The 20,951-nt window shown below is 39.6% G+C and overlaps 1 protein-coding gene and 1 pseudogene across 1 annotated transcript in view; both read left to right on the top strand.

The window, feature by feature from the left end:
* The window catches only part of CNTN5 (contactin 5), a 495,183-nt gene that overhangs the window by 296,966 nt on the left and 177,266 nt on the right, over positions 1-20,951 (top strand). The gene's annotated exons all lie outside the window — the stretch shown is intronic.
* Positions 12,042-19,709, top strand: LOC143643860 (cilia- and flagella-associated protein 45 pseudogene; annotated as a pseudogene).

Here is a 20,951-nt window from a genome sequence, read left to right as displayed (position 1 = left end):
AGAGTGGACTATAGTTAGTACAATTATTAAAATATTCTTTCATGAATTGTTAAATATATTACGCTAAACAAAATGTTAATTATAGTGCGGTATATGGGAACTCTTTATTTTATGCATGAGGTTTCTGTAAACCTTTCACTTCCCCTCTAATGAAAATAAAGTGCTCTTGTTTGTTAGCATACTTAATCCACAACTAGGTAATATATTCCTGGGTAACCTGGGATTCAGTGCAGCATTTTTGAATAACTCTTACGAGACCCATCCTGTAATGTAGTTTCTAGTATAGTTGAGACCAGAAGTAGAAACTCCAACTCTTGCCTTGGATTGTTTTTCTCCTGAGAATGCTCTCATCTTTGATTCACATTTCAGGGGTCTGCCAGAACCAGCTATCTGGTTTTAAAGTTTGTGAAATAGTGCAAATAAATCATCAATCACAATTTCTCCCCTTTAAACATGAAATGTTTCTGCCACCATGTTTTTTTATTACTCTTAGACGAAAATCAGCACTCCCTTTTACAACTATATATACCTAGCCATAATATTTCATGCAGAGAGAGGAATCAAATTCATAAATAAGATGTCATAACCTCCTAAGTGGAATATGTATGAATATAGTGAGTCATCATTGCTAATCACAAATGTAATATAAAGTCGTTTAGTCTCAAATAATTCTTTGATGCCGTTTAACTGAATAAAGCGCCAATAGTTCATTTAAGCATTGAAACTAATTATCATTGCTAATTTTAAAATTCTTTTCTAAATTTTTTATTTAATCACGTCATTCAACAAACTCCTAAGACAAATGGAGACAGTTTTTGTGTTCTAATCAAGAATGGGTAATGGAAATAAATGATGTGACTCAAAATGCTTTGAGGGTCAGAAAAGAAATCTGGCAGGGAAAGGTGCCTGTTTTGAAGAGTATTAATACTCAGAGTTAATAATAATGAGAGACAGGAATCAATTAAACAGGTTCAGTGGTTTGTAAAGATCAGAAAATATTCCTAAATATAATTGAGCCCCATGAGAGTTAGTTTTTAAATTATTAGCTATGGTACCATGCAGCACAAAAAGATGAAAGCTTGCCAAGTACTGTTATCACCAACTTAATTTCAATCTGCAGTGAAGAGCTCTTAGTAATAAAGATGAATGTCATTAGGAAATAGAACAAATAGATTATAAACCAAAAATCCATGCCTTTTTTTATATTAGTAGCCAATATTTGTTGAGTGTTTGTCATGCACCAGGTACTGTGCTAAACCTTTTATGTGTAATATCTTGTTTGATACCCACAAGTACTCACTGAGATCAGTACTATTATTGCCCCCATATTAAGGCTACAGAAACTGAAGCTCAGAATGTTTGCATCAAGTCACACATGAAGTAAGAATTAGAGGTAGAATTTGAGTCCAGGCATTCTGACTCTACAGCCCATATGCTTGAAAACTGGACATTTAAAATTTTATAAATGTAGATTAGCATACCTCTTTCTTATCACCTAGTCATTTTCCCTTTTTTTTCTATAGATAAGAGTCATCTTACATAACTAAGTACAGAGGCAAAAGCTTGCAAATGTGAGTCAAGAAAATTATTATAGGGACAGGCAATGAAGTCAGAGAACAGGGAAAGGTAAACAGCATGAAATGAAAAGGTATAAAAGAAATAAAAATGAGAGGCAAGGGAGGTCACCAGGGAAATTTTTTAAAGAGAAATCTGCCAAGAGCCAGTTCAGCAAGATGAATGGCTCTGAGCCCTGGGAGAAAAGATTTGAGAGCTTCAGTAGAGTACAGTATATTGTGATTTTGTTGAACTTAGTCATAGTACTCAGAATACTAGCCAAAATATACCCATAATCCTTACTTGTCAAGAGTCTTGAAGAAATAGTAATAAAATTGGAAACTTGACCGACACAGGGTGGGATCTCTAAAGAAACCTGTTCTAGTTTGCTAACTGCTGGAATGCAATATACCAGAAACAGAATGGCTTTTAAAAAGGAGAATTTAATAAGTTGCTAGTTTACAATTCTAAGGTTGTGAAATTGTTCAAAGTAAAGCAAGTCTATAGGAACGTCCAATCTAAGGCATCCAGGGAAGATACCTTGGTTCAAGAAGGCTGATGACATTCAGCTGTTCAGTGTTTCTCTCACAGCTGGAAGGGCACATGGCAAACACAGCAGCATCTACTTTCTCTCCAGGCCTCTTGCTTCGTGAAGCTCCCCAGGAGGCATTTTCATTCTTCATCTCCAAAGGTCACTGGTTGGTAGACTCTGTGGTTCTCTAGTCCTTCTGTCATGTTTCTGAGGCTCTCTCCTCATTCTCCAAAGACACTCTCTCCAAAATATCTCCTCTTTTAGAGGATTCAAGCAAACTAATCAAGACTCACGTGGAATGGGTGGAGACACGTCTCCATCTAATCCTTCAATACCCACAGTTGATTGAGTCACAACTCCATGGAGATAACCTGATCAAATTTCCAACCTGTTGTGCTGAATAGGGATTAGAAGAAGCTGTTGCTCCCACAAGATTGATTAGGATTAAAACATGGATTTTCTAGGGTACATAAATCCTTTCAAACCAGCATAAAACCTATGCCTTTAGGACCTAGGCAAGAGATGGGCCAGAGTTTAGAAATAACACGCTTTTCAATAAATTGCTCATGTGAATACAGTGTATAACCCAAGATTCTTCCCATGTTATAAAATAGGATCATACTCTAAATCAGCAGTTCTCAAACTTTAGCTTGTATTGGGACCACTTGGAGGGCTGATTAAAACACAGATGTCTGCACCCCACCCCACCCCAGTGTTGCTAATTCAGTGGGTATGGGGTGGGGCCAAGTATTGCATCTCTATCAAGAACCCAGGCAATTACTAACGCTGCTTGTCTCAGAAATCACTTTTCTAAATTCTCAGCTGTTGCTGAGAATTGAAGATAACCTGTGGTAGAGAAGAAAGTGGGAAATGTGCCCCAACCACTTCATTTATGCAACCTTTCTTTCCAGATTCTAAAAGTAATAGTAAAGGAGACCATCGTCAAAAGCAGCTATAACTCTTGCTTGTCAATACCTTGGTTTTTGTAATAGTAGGGGATGTTATTCTGCTTAGAAGAGACAGTTGCTCCCCTTACATGAAAAGTTAGCCATATAAGTATCCAGCAGGGACAGATTCATGTTAATTGTGAAGGAGTTTTCACTACCTGGAAGAAGTGCAGATCAAGACAAGTAACCATTTTTCTAAGTTGTTTTACAGACAATCTCCCTGGAGTCAAGGAAATGGAAAGCCATATAAATAGTAATCATTCATAAATAAATTTTCTTAGTGTGGGAATAATGACCATTACTCAATCTCAGGCTCTCTTCTTTTTATACCACCTCCTCAAATGATCTGTATTGCTCTAATTATCATCTATGCATCCATCTCTCAAAACTTGTCTCTCCAGCCCCAAACTTCTAATCTGAGCTCTAGGTCCATATATCATTTGCTTGCTGAACATCTCCATTTGGCTGGCTGTTTCACAGATACCTCAAATTTAACCAGCCAAACATGAACTCAATACCTCAAATTTAACCAGCCAAACATGAACTCAGTCTTCACTTTCTTCCTCAACCTATTTTTGCCTCTGTTCTTGCTGCCTCAGTAAGCAGAAATACTATATGTCCATATGCTTAAATTAGAAATTTCAGTCATATTTGATATTTCCCTTTTATCTTTTACCACATCTAAACAATCATTAAGTGCAATTGATTCTCTATCCTATAGCTCGCTCACATTTGTAGTAAGCAGAAAAATGCTTCCCCCAAATGCCTGCCTCCTAATTCTCAAAACCTGTTATTATGTAACTTTACATGACAAAAGGGAATTAAAATTCAGATGGAGTTAAAGGTTGCTAATGACAAGAGATGCAATACTGCTGCGTCTGAAGATGGAGGAAGAGAACCATGACTGTAGAATGTGGGTAACCTCTAGAAGCTGGAAAAGGCAAAAACAAACACGCAACAACAACATAAAAAGTGTGATGGTGTTAAGTCAAAAACAGGCTCTGAAAACCAAGGTGCAGAATAGGTTCATAGAGCTAAGTGACACGTGGGAGTAGAACTAAAAGAAAGTTACTACTCCAAGAGAAGTGGTAGGGAAACAGTGTATATAGCTACTTAGAACAAAGAAAGAATATGGAAGGATGTGAGTTGTCTGTCAAGGCCCAATGTCCTGGGATAAATTTCCAAAGACTGTTTGCCAGGTATTTGCAGGAGAGTCTTATCTGGTGAAGATAAACAAACTTGCTGGACTTATTTATCACAGTTCTTCCTTTCCCATGGAGGTGTCTTCATTAGCACTGCAAAGAATTGTTGATATGTCAGTCTGCCTCAGTTATCTTTCTGTTCCCTCTCTGTAGTTTCCTGGGGAGTAAAGGGGAGTTCAGGCTCATCAAGTTGGTTGGTAAAACTAATTACCACTCCATTTTCACATTCTCTCCTTTTGGTCAAGGGAGTCTGAGGATTCCCCAAAGACCAAACACTTTTGGCTTGGGGTTCTATGACTTGGTACCCTAAAGCTATAGGGACTGGGGCAAGAGTTTAGTGGCTTTGAGGAGTTGGTGCTGCAAAGTTGATGATGATCTGGGTGAAAACCAGTAGGAGTAGGGTAATAATTAATATGATCAGTGGTGAAACTAGGGAATACAACCAGGAGGTATTAGGCAGAAACTCCTTGATTGACTTGCAAAGGTTCCTGGGTTGCTGGTTTATGCCGTTTATTACTTGCTTAAAGATCCCTTGGATGTTGATTTCAACTTTTCAGGAAGTGGTGATTTAGGTGTAGCAGGAGGTGTTAGCAACATCACAAATGCCACCTTCTGCAGCTAAAAGATAATTAAAAGTTAGCTGGTTATCCAGACCTACAGTTGCTAGGGAATTGAGAGAAGTGGTGAGTCCTGAGAGGGCTTGTTCGGTTTCAGACACTGTTTTTTCAAGCATAACAGTTGAGGAGGGTTTTTCCTGTATCCTGAATCCGATCCAGGGGCAGCTGTGCCTAAGAGGCCTCCTGGTCCTGTTAGGGTAAGGCCTAGTGCTCGACGATGCCAAGGGTGGAAGTGGGTGGAATTGTATTTAGTGAGGCTGGGATGTGAGAGGGAACTTGCAGCATATTCTCCTGTGGGTGTGACTGTGTGGAGACAAGAAAGACTGAGAAACCCTTCAGAGTTATTACATAGAAAAGCAGAACCTACAGGAAAGCAGACTTTTCCAAAACTATGCTTATCAGTGGAAGAGGGAGAGGGACCAGGGAGATGGGGTAGGCTTGGAGGAATTCCGTGCTGTCCAGTTAGATGAAGTTAAAGGGGCCACTTACCAGGCTTCGGGAGGTTGTTTGGACCATGAAGGCTGCCCTCTCTTTGGCTGAATTCTTTTGTGTTATACAGTTGGTCTCTGGAGCTGAAAGTTATACAGGGTGATTGTTTGGAGTGTGCTATGGTGGGAGTATACAGATGCCTCAGGGAGTGGAGATGTCACCTGCTGTTGTTACAAGTGCCAGGCCAGTGGGAAACATCACTGGAGGGAATCCCTGTCAGTCGAGGTGAAGTGTACTTGGCATGGTCATGACAGATCCAGCAGTTAGTTGAATTTTCTCTGGATTATGCCATTAGTGCTTTCAATGAATCCTGAAGACTGAGGGTGGTAGGTACCATGGAGACTCTGCAAGATGGGTGAGGTTGATAGGAGTTTAGAGAGAAGTTGACCAGCAAAGTGAGTGCCATGGTTACTATGGCTTTCATGAGGGATTCCCTACCAGGGGATAATTTTTTAAAAAAGAATGTTTTCAACTTGTTTTACTGGAAAGACTTCAACCCATTGGAAAAACCAAGGCAGTACTTATATCCCCTTCAGGGCGGGAGTTGAATGTAGTCAATTTGCCAGATTTCCAAGGGCCCCCTGAGTGAGAAATCAGCCAGGAACAGGCTGGAAGGGTCGGGATGGGTTGTGTGAGGGGCAGAGACTGCAGATGGTAGCAGCTTGTTGAGCAGCTGTCCCAAAGTTACCCCACCAATACTTGGGGAGATTTTTTAGTTTATTTGCATTTCGATGGGCCTAGGCATGATGGAACCTCATCATAGGTAGTGTGAGTATGTCTGGGCAGATGAGCAGTCCATTTGATCCAACCTGTTCTAGTTTGCTAGCTGCCTGAATGCAATATACCAGAAACGAATGGCTTTTAAAAAGGGAAATTTAGTAAGTTGCTAGTGTACAGTTCTAAGGCCAAGAAAATGTCCCAATTAAAACAAGTCTATAGAAATGTCCAATCACAGGCATCCAGAGAAAGATACCTTGATTCAAGAAGGCAGATGAAGGGTTTCTCTCTCAAGTGAGAAGACACTCGGCCAACACAGTCAGGGTTTCTCTCTTGGCTGGAAGGGCACGTGGTGAACACGGCATCATCTGCTAGTTTTCTCTCCTGGCTTCCTGTTTCATGAAGCTCCCTGGGAGGCATTTTCCTTCTTCATCTCCAAAGGTCACTGGCTGGTGGACTCTGCTTCGTGGTGCTCCAGCATTACTGCTCTCTCTGAATGTCTTTCATTCTCCAAAATGTTCCCTCTTTTATAGGACTCCAGAAACTAATCAAGACCCACCCAAATGGGTGGAGGCACATTTCCCCCAATCCAGCTTAACAACCACTCTTGATTGGGTTTCATTTCCAGGGAGATGCTCTAATTACAGATTCAAACATACAGTATTGAAGAGGGATTATTCTGCCTTTGCAAAATGGGATTTAGATTAAAGCATGGCTTTTCTACAGGAATACATCCTTTACAATCAGCATACAACCCAAAGTTCAGATTTGGGATCTTAGTGCCCACCTTGTTTTTGCAACTTCTCTGTGTCTAAGACTAGTGTGGTCTGCTGGCATGCACAATATTGCCTAAAGAGGGTCCTTGGGGGCACAATTTCTAGTACCTGGAGAACTCGAATGTATTGCTTTCCTTCGAGGAGCATTGCTGCTCCTTGGCAGGCTATAGAATTAGCTGCAGTATTTCCCTGTATTTCTTCTGAGTCTGTTTACTGTGCCTGGTTGCTTCAACAATGGCAACAGCTTTGGGGAGCAGATTTTCTAAGAGATGGCTTACCCAGAATTTATTTTTAATGGGCTGCCCTGAAGAGGTAAGGAAACCATGGTGGTTCTAGAGCATCCCAAAATCATGGGCAACCCTGAAAATATAGCAGCTGTCAGTGTAAATGCTGAGTGACTTGCCATGGGTTTGCTTGCTTGTGTCGGCAAGCTCCACCTGCTTTGCCTAGGAGGCATCCTGCATTGGCCCATTCTCAGCAATTTCAGAGGAAGTTGTTATTCCATACCCTGAAATTAAGTCCCCTGTGCTCATTATGGTAACAAGAGCATCAGTAAACCAGACAGTGTCAGGGGTTTCTAGCAGAGTCTCATTTAAATCATGTCTTGGACTAAGAACAGAGTTGAGAAGGAGGAGATAGTCATGACGTTCATTATCTTCAACAGATTCGGACAGAAAGGTTGCTGGGTTCAGAGTTTTAACAAGCTTGATGGGAATTTTGAGCTTACTTAATAAGCAAGCTTCTAGGTATGATAGACTACTGGCAGAGAAATGCTGGGTGTGGTGACTGCTAACCAACGTCCCCACAGGATGAGGCATGAAGATTGTGAGAACTGGATCTAAGGTGACTTCAGAAATTGCTTGAGCCAAAGTTGCAGTGGATGTAACTGCGCATAGGCAAGAGGGGAGGCCCCAAGTCACTGCAGCTAGTAGGGTGGTAAGATCAGCATGTTTCTGGGTTAGCACCCTATATACATTCCCTCCTTGCTTGTCCATAAACAGCTTAATTGAGAGAGAGTAATTTAGGGTGCCCTAGGGAAGAGGGTTTCAGCAGAACTTGCTGGAGAGATTGGAAAGCAGAAAGGGTAGACCTAAGGCCAGCAGGGTTCAGGCTGGAAATGTTTGAGGAAATCATAGAGGGGCTGAGCAGTGGAAGAGGAGGGAATCTACAAGTGGCAACACTCAGCAAGTTTGTTTAATACAGTTCCTCCTTTCCCACGGAGGTAGGGGTCTTAATTAGCACTGCAAAGGATAGTTGATATGTCAGCCTGCCTAAGTGATTTTTCTGTTTCCTCTCTAGAATTTCCTGGGAAAAAGGGGAGTTCAAGCAGATCAAATTGATTGGTAAAACTACCATTCCATTTTCACCATGGTATCATGTTCCTTCCTGCCTTGGAGAGATCTTTTATGTCCGTCCCTTCTATCTGTAATATTTTCTCTCTACCCTACTCCTATTCCCATCCCACCCCGTTTACCTATATCTAACTTCTACTCTGTCACCAGGTCTTATATGAAATATTGCTTCCCCAGGAAAAATACTCTGGATTTGTACAAGACTAGGTCAAATCAGACCTCTCACCATGCCCTCGAATAAAAATCTTTAATTAAAATACTTGCTACAATCTCACTTGATTAATAGCTGTGTGATAATTTGTTTAAGAATTATGTTTTTCCCAACAGAATGTAAACACCATGAGGTCAGGAATGATATCTGCCTTGTTCCTCCTTATATCCTAAAAGCTTAGCCGGTGCCTGGAAAAGGATAGATCCAGAGCAGATATCTCCTGAATAAGGGAACAATTAAATGGATGGAGTTATAAAATATGCTGATACAAGGTTGTGTCAGTTTAAGGCACATTTTAAAGTGGCTGTACACGTTTTGGGAATCCTCTTTTCTATCACAGCTAGGAATTTGACCTGAACTTGTGAGATGTATTTTCAAGGTAGATTTGTTTTTCTTCTGCCAAATGGACCAGCAAAAGTCCCAACCCACAAGAGTCATTTGCCATTCTGTGACCATTTTTTTTGTGTTTCCATTTTTCCACATATGCACTGGCATTATTCAAATCAAAATTCCTTTGGAGAATGAGAAAAGAAATTGCAATCAAATAAAACTGCAATTGCTCAGAAGTATGAATAAAGCCAATTTTCATCAGGGCTTCCAAAGATGATGTAAATATATGGCTCTCTGAAGCATGAATATTTTCTGAATTTCCTGGTAGCAATAGAAGTTCTTTTGGCTCCTTCTGCATCCAATGAAAAAGACCTCTCCAAATAATAAACAAAGACCATGAAATTGCATATCATAGAGGACTGTCATATTATCACATTAAGTAACACAGTTCATATTCATGCCCTTTTCTCATAAACATGTATGATACCTACAATTAGGATGTTACAAAGAGAGAATCCCATATTACAAGTCTGAATTAAAAAAAATTTTCTACCTGATTAGCACAACTTTCCAAAACAAATCACGGATTTGAAATATATTCTAAATTCCATAGATGTTGTCCAATTGGATGATTTCAGAGCCAAGGACATCTGTAAGTAGAATACACAAGTAAGCTCTCTCGCCAAAAGAAAGTGCCACACATATACATTGTCCACAGCCAAACAAGACCCATGTTTTCTCATTGATAAGTACATTTCCTTTACGTAAGATGCTTAAAATGCAAACAATTACAAGACAGTACTTGAAAAGCTTGTATTACACATTTCATTCCTTTCTTTATTCTCTTTCATTTCCAATTTATTCAGTATGTTTCTTTGAGTGCCAACCCCATGAACAAGACACTATGTTAGGCACTAGAATATACCAGCAAACCCAACAGATCCAGTCCCTGTCCTTGGGACCTTATGACAAAGCCATACCACAATATAGCATAAAATAATATGACATACATAACAACATAATATAAAACAGCATAACAAAACAAGTTAATATGTGCGTGGAACAAAGAGTAGGGGGGAGAACATTCTGGGCAAAGGGAGCCCTATGTGTAAAAACGCCGAGGTAGGAAAGAGCAGGGCAGACAAGGGGCAAGGTATCCAGTGGCAAAATACAAGACTGCAAAGGTCTGATCAGGTAAGGCTGTGCAGGGCAGGTGTGACTGGGCCAATGAAGGTGCTGCTTGAATGTGCTGGGGGCCCCACAAGGAGTCACTGGTTTGGTTTACTTTTTGTCAATATTTGCCTTGTTAAGGGTATACAGTATTAGATAAGATTTTCAAAAGGATGCATGTGCAGGAGATCAAAATAAATATCCTAGAGTGGAGAAAGGTTATATTTTTGGACAGGTGGGGAGACAAAGATATAACACCATCCCCAGAGCATTGAATTTTAGTGGGGGGAAAAATGGGAAGTTTAAGTTGGATTTTTATAACTTATCGTTGATTGATTTGGGGTAAGCTTATCTATCATTTTCCATAAATCCTTTAGAAAAGAGGTAAAATTAGTGAATTTTATTTTATCCTAAGGGCAGTGATAAAAGAATTGTGCTTGAGAGTCACTTTATCTTAATTACAGTTGTTTGTAGTTAGTCAAGGAGTTTACTCTGGCTTTTGTGTGATGTGAGTTAGAAGGAAGAAAGAATGGATGTCACTAAAGATGGTAGCTTAGACTGAGGGCTGGTGGACGAGAGAGAAGAGAAGAAAAGGAGTTGTAGTGTATGATGGAGGTAGACACAGAGCTTGACAAGGATTGGACATGAAGTGTGAGGGATTGAGCAGTGGGTGGAGAGGTGTCCCTTTACTGACTTGGGGATATGAGAGGAAGAATGCCCTGAGAAAGGGAGAAGAGAAAGATGAGCAGGTAAATTTTGGTCATTTTAAGATTGACTTATCTGTGAGTTATCCTAGTGTCTATGTTAAATTGACAACTGAGAAAAAAAAGACTGACTGAAATTTTTGGCATGTTAACAGTATTGGAAGTGAAGTAGGTGGATGAAATTTCCTAGAGGGATAGAACAAACGAGAATGGAACAAGGTCCAGAAGCCAAAAAGTAAAAACAGGAAAAGAATGAGCAGAGAAGTGGAAGGGGAAAACAAAAGCATGTTTGACAAGACAGCCAAAGTAGGAGACTGTTTAAAAAGAATCAAACTTGTCAGAACACTGTGCTTGGCAATGGTGATCTAAAAATCTAAAATTCACATTCCCACCTGTTTTAGTTGTAAAAGCTGCCGGAATATAATACACCAGAAATAGAAGGTTTTTAAGAAGGAGAAGTTATTAAGTTGCAAGTTTAGAGTTGTATGGCCTGAAAATGTTCAAACACTAAGTTATCCAGGTAAAGATGACTTGATCCAAGAAAGGCTGATGGGTCTAGAACCCTTTGTCAGCTGGAAGGGCACATGGCAACATCTACTAGCTTTCTCTCCTGGCTTCTTGTAGCATAAGGATTCCCTGGGGGTGCTCTCCCCCATCTCCAAAGGTCTCTGGCTGTGTGGGCTCTGTTGGCTCTTTCCAAAATGGTTCTCTTTTAAAGGGCTCCAGTGAGCAACCCTACCTTGAAAGGGTAGAGCCATCTCCATGGAAACCATCTAATCAAAAGTTACCACCCACAATTGGGTGGGTCGCATCTGCATGGAAACAATCAAAAAGCTCCCAGCCAGCAGTGTCGAGTAAAGATTAAAGGACATGGTTTGTCTGGGGTACACAACAATTTCAAATCAGCCCACCACCTTATAGTCCAGAAGTGTTGGGGGCTGGGGAAGGAAAACATAGACAAAGATTTTTCGGCACATTAATGATAAATATCCTGATGTAAATATGCACAGAGTATTCTGGTACCCTTAGAAGAATTATTTAATTCATCCTGGAAAGATAATTAGGCAAGGAAAGAGATAAGCCTGTGCCAAAGCTGAGAGTTTAGAGAGCTAGCAATAAGTCTTAACATTCATTTCTGAGAGGAGGCCTTAAGACAGTAAGAATACTGAACATCTGAGGATATTGAAGAAAAGAAAATGCAAGTCATCATGATAAATTTGGCCTTCATGATCATTCCTAATTGAACCCCAGATTACATCACTAGACAACTTCACCAATTAAATGGAGAGCTTTTTGGGGACCAATGTCTCACTGTCTTAGCTTTCTAATACCCCTGCAACACTGAATTACTTACTGAACTTCCTGAACCTGTTTTCTCACCTCTAAAAATAACATCCACTTAATAGAATTGTTCTGAGAATTAAATAAAAGGGATAATGTATGCAAGACATTTCATATAGAGCCTACCAGGCGCATACTGAACGCTCAGCATTGGGTAGGTGCCAGCAGTCATAGGGGAGATTGAATAATGGGGACAATAGAAGTAGTCATCCTACTAAGAGCTGGGGTAGTAGAATCAGCTGCTGTTGCCTATTTAAATAATTTTTACTTTTGAAATTTTCTGTTTCTAAAATGTATTTTGTAGCATTCATGGTTTATTTTTACACAGAGATTTCATGGATTGGTCCATTATGCACATTCTTAAAATAAATTTGCTAGTGAAGACATTTTAGCAATTTAGATGGATCATATTTATCTTTTGACGACACCATGTGACATTATGCTTAAATTTTGAGTAACTAAGCAGTAAAATCCCCAACTGTTTCATATGCACTTTTTACAACTGAAGCCAAATGATACACTATTGTTAATGCAAAAAAGATTCTAATATTGAAGAAAGACCATTTTGCAAAGAAAGTTTTTGCCTTAAATACAATCTACCTGCCTTAATAAATCCTAATCCTTATGAGTACTCCAATGTTTACTTTCAGTATGAAACAAAAATGGTATTTTTTTATTTACTTCGTACAAATACAAAACAACTCTTTTTTCTTATTTTATTCTTATTTTTAGTATTTATTTCTCTAAGTCATGAGAGCTTAATTATGTGTTATAAAATATTTATGCTTTCATAAAATAATAGTTAAGCTTCTATAAAATAATAAAAGCGTTTTCTTATGAATTTTAATTCTATTACAAAATGAAGAATATAAATGACAGCTACTTGAAAATCAGTCAGTAGCTCTCTCAAAGATGACCTCGTAGATTAAAAGAAATTGTATGCACCAAGGTTCATGTGCAGTCATTGGCGTTGACTTTAATAATGAATAGCAACTTACATATGGCGTTAATGGCAAGTTCAACCCCTGTCACTCTTTACACAGGCTGTCTGCTTTTAGACATTCCCTGCATAAAATGTACTGCCATCAACAGATATGAAAAGAATTGCCAATATGAAAGGATTAAGTGTTCCATTTAGGAGGTCCAGCTGGCTAATGGGATTCATTTGGATTTGTTGTCAGAATCAGCCTAGCATATTAAATTTTTCCTCCCTTGAAAATACAGTTTTTCATAGAATTTCTGCTCATATAATGCCAATGAAAACAGTACAGTAAGAAGTTGAAAAAGCCAAACTCCTTGTTTATCTCTAGTAACAGACAGCTACAAAGAAAATACCATCATGCTTTTGCATTGGCAATGCATCTGCAAGAGCTTATTGAACCTGGAATGGATGATTTGACCCTGATAAAATTCACCAAGAAACATGTAAATTTACAAATGTATCCACAATACCTCCCCCTCACTCATTCCCTCAGCATGTATTTATCAAACTGCTAATTTTTTCTCAGCAATGGGCTTGATCTCCTTTACCATGAGATCTGGGAAGGGACAAATGATTCGGCTCTTTGTTACATTAATTCCATTGAAGGTTACCAAAGGCATGTTATCAGCTATTTGCAGGTAACTAGAGTTAAAAATTGAACAATGCAATTTTGTTTCTAATTTCAAAGATGGTTCTCTCTCAAATTCAATTTACAATGTCATTTGATTTTTATTATTTTAAAATGGTACCAAAGATGGATTCATAGATGGAAGAATGACCAAAAGCAAAACTTTGTCCAGTGGGTGAAATGTCAGAAATTGTCAAAGAGTTACCAAGAGAGAAAGCAGAAAAGCTAAATCAAAAAATGAGGTAAAAGTTGCTACAGATACAAATAATAGATATATTTAAATTGCTTAAGAATATCAAGGAAAAAGATAGAAGAAAAGTGCCTTTTCACAGTAGTTTGAAAAAAAATAGCTCATAGTGCCTTCCAACAATTCAATTACATTCAAAAATGAATTTACTGAGCAGGACTTTTTCCCTCCAACTCAGCTTTATCAAAACAGATGAAATATGAACTTTGGAAGGGCAGGCTATAAATCTTGCGAAATCTGCTTAAAGAATCTCTGCTTCCTCTATGTTCCTCTTAAGGGGCAGTAGTCCCTAAAAAAAATTCATCCTCCAGATCTTACAGGCTATATGTTCTTGGGCAAATTAACTTTCTCAAGCCTCGGTTTCACAAATCATTAACTGGGTGATAGGGATATAAATGAGGTTATGAATATAAAGTATGTAGGCCATTGCCTGACGTGGTTAATGTCTAATTAGAAGATAAATTTTAGTCCCTTTGTTTTATTAAAAGTATCTGTTTTTCAGCCAATTGACTTCACTAGACAAGAAATTCCTATGTCAGGAGTCATGTGTTACTCATCATCGTATCCCTAGCATGTAACATGCTACCTAGTTCATTGTAGCTGTGCAGAGAAATGTTTGGGTTGAAAAAAAAAAAACTGTACATCCTGAACATCCATCATCCCTTACCAGTCCCTGCTGATCTAACCTTCATTTAATTATCAAGCTCTAGCTCAAGTGATCATTCTCCAAAAAGTTTTCCCATGACCCTCAGTCTACCTACCCAAAATAAGCTATGCAACTTCCACTGCATTTCTACAGTATTTTGTTGTCTTTTACACTGTTCCAGATATGAAGGTGCTAGAATTACTTGTTTGGTTTTTCCTCCAACTTAGTCATCTCTTTCATATTTAGTATTTATACTGTGTCTAGCCCAAAGACAATTCTTAATAATTCTTAATTAATCCATTGATTGATTAATTGATTCACTTTGATGTTTAATGTAAAATTTAGGTGCCATATTTTCTCTAGCCATACTGAAGACATAAAGAGACAATATGGATTAAAATGTAATGGGAATATTTATATATCCATGTTAAAAATGAGTTCTTATGTTGGATATACAAGAATTATATTTAAATTTCCATGATAAAACAAACATGCCTCTTCCCATAAAGTTGTGAGAATGAGACTGGATCATTTTTGTTATTCCCTTCCATTACTAACCTTCTCTGTTACATGAATAACATATTTATTAAACATGTATGACTTGTACAGCACAACTAATATGGTTCATTATCTTCAAGAAGACTAAAACTGCTCCTTCTACTGCCTTCTCACATTGGTTATAATATCATTGTGCTCTTTTCTGACTAATAAGTTTGGCTACAGTCACGCATGCAGTTGCTGGTATTATTCTTAAAAATTTTCATTTCCCATTTGGGTTTATGATCTTTTTTTTCAATCATAACTTAGAGACTAGTTCTATATAATGGCCCATCATCTACTTTGTTAGATACAACTCTGCTCTTCTCTAAGTGAAGATCTGGCTTCATTCCTGCCTGTAATGTTTTGAATACGTGCCATTGTTTGTCACCAGTGTCTGGAATTTCAGTGCTTTGCTTTTGGCATAGGAAACTAATACTCCCCATCTATAAATCTTTCAGTAGTCTTAAATTCAGAATAATGTTTTGTTGAATTAAGAAAATAGATGTGGCTAAATCACCTAGAGCTCAGTAAAGATCAGATTAAACCCAGGATTTTCAAAGTAAAGGTAGAAAATAACAGGCATCATGTTAATAATAGCCTTGGGAATCTGAGATACTTGCCCTTGAATATTGTATTCAAAGCATGCCGTTTCAATTCTTCTGTTCAATATAAATGGAAATAAAATTTCTTCCTATATCATTCTTTCTGACAGTGGCATTTCCCATCTTTTTAAAGATCACATATTATTCACCTGTATTTGGATTTTGGAGCCTGCTGAAAATCTGACTTATGCCTTTTTTTTTGCTTCTCTCCTAATTTACTTTGAAGAAATACAATGAACTTTGCCCTACTTCCACTGGGGTTTTTATCTTCAGTTTTGGAGAAACAACATCTAATTTAAATGGCCATGTTACCCTTTTAATCTTTCTCCTTTACCTTCTACAGTTATCAATCTAATGATAAATAAAAAGCATTATATATCAAAAAGATAAATTAACAAGTTTTTACTATGCGAATATACACTTAGCAGAGGTATGATCTCAGCTCTTTCAAAGTTCTCCTAAACGAAGATAAGAGGATGACTGCTTTCCTGAACAAACAAAATATATTTTATTTTGTTTGTGTCAAAGCCTTTCAATTATTAAGGGCATGAAAATACATGAGTTCCTGATTTCCTAAACTTAAAAAAATAAGGCAGAACAAATATAAACATTTGAAATGAAAATAATATATTGTTCCACCTCCCTTGTGCTGGTTTGAATCTGTTACATAACACAGAAAAGCCTGTTCTTTTAATCCGATTGTGTGGAGACAGACCTATGTAGGGTGGGACCTTTTGATTGGGTTGTTTCCATGGAGATGTGACCCCGCCCATTTAAGGTGAGTCTTAATCATTTACTGGAGTCCTCTAAGAGAGAGCTTGGACAGAAAAGCCTTGGAGATGCTAAGCATGGACCTACAGAAACTGAAAGAGCCGGAACCTGAAGAGAGCCAAGGTAAGCTAAGAGATGAAATCTAGAGTTTACACCAGAGAAGCTAAGAGAGGACCCACAGAGGCTTAGAGAGGGAGAAACATCCTGGAGATGCTAAGAGAAGACTCACAGGACACACAGGGAAAGCCACTGGAATCAGAAGCTGAAAGCAATGGAACTGGGAGCAAGGGCCCCCCCATGCCAGCCATGTGGCTTCCCAGATAACTCAGAGGTGTTCCAGATGCTGGCAGCCTTTCTTCAGAGTCCAGATATCATCTTGTTGATGCCTTAATTCATTCTCATGACCTGAAAACTGTAAATTTGTGTAGCCTAATAAATCCCCTTTGTGAAAGCCAGTTCGTTTCTGGTATATTTCATTCGGAAGCTTTAGCAAACCAAAATATTCCGTTTTTAGGAAGCCTACGGAGATGGGCCTATGGTGATATGAGTCTTTGTCTATACCTGCAAGGAAAAGTAGAGAAATGATAAATGAATCAAGATATTTTGATCAAGTTGATATTTTTACCTAAAATACACACAGGTAATTAGTTATATACATACATATACACAAATAAAATGTATATTTTAATTGCAGTATATATTACAGGTGTAATGACATAAAAATAAATGAAACATAAAAGATTAGGGGGGGAGAGATGACCTTTATATTTCGCTAAAGGTTTTCCCTTTTCTCTATTTTGCTTATATATATAAATACTACGTCAACATATGTGTACAACAGGAGCATTGTATAAAATAAAAGCTAAATTTCTATTTGAATATTTTTGCCCACTTTACCTGTATGGGAGACTTATAATGTGAATTTCCTAATGGGAAGCAGTCATTTGCAGTTTCAAATATGAATTTTATGTTGATCTAGAAACACACAGAAAATATTCACTTATTTATTCATTTACTTCAAAAAAAATATTTCTCAAGCCCCAACTGTGTGCCAGTTGCTATTTTAAATACTGAGACTTTCATGGGGAAGAAAATAAATAATTATACAATAAATAAATTCTCACCTAATATATCCAGATGACTAAATCAAAAATAAGGTTTTTTTTTTCCTTCCAGTTAAATGGCTATCTTAATTTATCCATTTAATATTGCATAAATAAATTTTAGTTTAGGAAAAAATATATAGTTACTTAGGGATGAATTGTCCCGGAGTAGAAATCACAAACCTGGGTCTGACCACTTACTAAGAACTTAGGCAAGTTATATTATCACTTTGAACTTCAGTTACTCTGGTAAGTTAGAGTGTACCATCAGGTTAATGGAGAAAAAGCAATTAGGAAATAATTGATATACACTGTGAAAAGTCCTTTAACAAAAGTATACAAAGAATGATATGGGAATAAAAACAGCAAGACATTGCCTGTATTTTATAGTCATTCTGCCAACACTGTGAAGGAAAGACTTGAGAAAAATGAGAAGAGAGCCAGGAATATTAGTTAAAAGGGTATTATAAGTCAACACCCACTGCCTTGGTGGAGGAGCCCGCGGCCGAGGCTGCGGAGGCCTGGAGTCGGCGCGTGTGGCCGAGATGACTCACGGCTCTCTAGGATCAGCTTCTTGAAGATATTTATTTGGTATGCAAGAAATAAAACCGACTCTCTACCTCCATAAAGAATGTTTTAGTTACTGTTTGTGGCCCAGAGAGTAAATCAATCATCAGGAAGGATTAAAAATTACCAGCATCACAGCCCCTCACCCAGGCCTGCAGCGATAGCCCCATCGTCCTGCTCCGAGAGAAGCACGCCATTCGGAAAACACTCACTGCCCTGGGCCTGGACCGCAAGCCAGACACCATCCAACTTATCACCCGGGACATGGTCCGGGAGCTCATTGTTCCCACCGAGAATCCCTCTGGGGAATCCCTTATCATCACCCCTGAGGAGTTTGAGCGAATCAAATGGGCATCCCACGTCCTGACCAGCGAAGAACTGGAGGCCAAGGAGCAGGCCTTCAAGACGGAGAAGGAAGCCATCATGGATGCAGTGACAATGCGCAAGAAAATCATGAAACAGAAGGAAATGGCATCGAAGAACAACAAGAAGCTCAGCGACTTGGAGGAGGTGGCAAAAGAGAGGGCGCAGAACCTGCTGCAGAGAGCCAGCAAGCTGCGGATGGAGCAGGAGGAGGAGCTCAAGGACATGAGCAAGATCATCCTCAATGCCAAGTGCCATGCCATCCGGGATGCCCAAATCCTGGAGAAGCGGCTGATCCAAAAGGAAATGAAAACAGAAGAGAAGCGATTGGATCAGATGATGGAAGTGGAGCGGCAGAAGTCCATTCAAAGACAGGAGGAGCTGGACAAGAAGAGGAGGGAGGAAAGAATCCGAGGAAGACGGCACATTGTGGAACAGATGGAAAGGAACCAGGAGGAGCGATCTCTGCTTGCTGAGCAGCGGGAGCAGGAGAAAGAGCAGATGCTGGAATATATGGAGCAGCTCCAGGAGGAGAACCTAAGGGACATGGAACGAAGGCACCAGAAAAAATTGAACATGCAAGCTGAGATCAAGCGCATCAATGATGAAAACCAGAAACGGAAAGCAGAGATGCTGGCTCAGGAGAAGCTGGCAGACCAGATGGTCATGGAGTTCACCAAGAAGAAGATGGCTGGAGAAGCAGAGTTTGAGGCTGAGCAGGAGAGAATCAGGAGGGAGAAAGAGAAGGAAATCACCCGCCTGAGGGCCATGCAGGAGAAGGCCCAAGATTACCGGGCTGAGCAGGATGCCTTGCCGGCCAAGCGCAACCAGGAGGCTGCAGATAGAGAGTGGCGCAGAAAGGAAAAGGAAAATGCGCAGAAGAAGATGGAAACCGAGGCCAAGCTGTGGAAAAGTCGGCTGGAGCAGGTGGCTTTCAAGGAGCATACTCTGGCGGTCCAGGTGCAACGGGACCGCGACGAGTTCGAGAGGATTCTTCGGGCCCAGAGAGAGCAGATTGAAAAGGAGCGGCAGGAGGAGGAGAAAAAGGCCACCTGGCGCCTCCAGCACGCCAACGAGCTGCGGCGCCAGGTGCGCGAGAACCAGCAGAGGGAGGTGCAGAACCGCATCGCTGTCTTCGAGGAGGTCCGGCGCCTCAAAGAGGAGGCCCAGAAGCGACGCGAGCGCATCGACCGACATCAAGAAGAAAAAGCTTGAAGAGTTGAGAGCCACTGGCCTTCCTGAGAAGTACTGCATTGAAGCTGAGTGCAAAGCTAACATCCTGCCAGCCACCTCTGTGAAATGAGCCCCTGAACCCCTGGCGATGCCTTTGGGGAACAGAGTCTGCCCAGTCTCTGGGTGTTTGTATTTGCTGCTAACCTAGACATTTCATAGCTACATATTAAATCTAGTCTTCTTCTCTAAAAAAAAAAAAAAAAAAAGGTTTTATAAGTATCTGGAGGGGAAAAAATGGGTGCCTGAGCATTAGCATCGACGGTGAACTTGAAAAGTGAGAGATTGACTTGAGGAATATTGAAGAGGTAGAATTAACAAACTTCTGTTGATAAACTGGACAATGGAACATGAGGTGAGTGAGAGTGTGCCATTCAGGCTCAGATAGATCGGGGGACTGTTAATTAAGATAGAAATAGGAAAGGGATAAGAAAATAAGGAAATGAGCAGTTTGGAAATGATTTGACATATGGAGTGCCTTTGGAATTTCCATTTGGAAAAGTGCTATACACGAATGTATTGGTCTGGCAATAAGGAGAATGAAGCCAGTAAACTTTCTGAGTTATCGTTCATTCAATAAACACTTTGGATTGCCTACTATGTGTGAGAATTTTTCACAGTGCTGGAGATTCAGCAGTGAACAAAGCAAAGTCCCTGTATCAAAGAATTTACTTTTTATTGGAGAAATGCAGATATCATGATAATTTCTTTTAAAAGTATGTAATTTATCAGATTAAGAGTAATGTAGAGTTGGGGTGCTGTTGCAATGCCCTCAAAGATTTAAGTCTAAGAACAACAGGCTCTAATTCTTATCCCCCCCAGAGAGGGTTCATTTTAGAAACAGGTTTGCAAAATACTACACGATAGTCCAATGAAAGCCCACCCTACCTCAAAATCCAGCCCTGAAAGGCACATTCATTTCAAGCTTGGCAGTCCTTGGGCCAGACTCCCAACAGTTTATTCTGCAGAATCTTAGGATAGTAGCCCCTTCCAATAGCAACCCTGGTCCACTGAAGCACACACCAAGAAAAAAATTGCTGCCAGGCACCCCAGCAGCCTCTCCACCTTTGAGGTCTACCAATTAACACAATTTACTGGACTCTTTCACAAGCTAATTCTAAAGCCCCGTGATAATGAAAGAATGGGTCCTTCAGCCTTCCTATCAGCTGGGACAGAATATGATGCCACCACCACTGCTGCAGCTTCTCCAAAATGAAAGATCACAGCTCAGATGCCCCAGGGAAGACGGGGTTCTTCCAGTACTGCTCTGGCCCAAGAATAGACTTTTGGCTGGACTTTCAGCCTTTACACCTCAGTTTCATCATCTGCA

The sequence above is a fragment of the Tamandua tetradactyla genome, chromosome 8 (genome assembly GCF_023851605.1).
Source record: "Tamandua tetradactyla isolate mTamTet1 chromosome 8, mTamTet1.pri, whole genome shotgun sequence".
Lineage (NCBI taxonomy): Eukaryota > Metazoa > Chordata > Mammalia > Pilosa > Myrmecophagidae > Tamandua > Tamandua tetradactyla.
The sequence above is the reverse complement of the archived record's forward strand: the minus strand, read 5'-3'. Positions and strand labels throughout refer to the sequence as shown.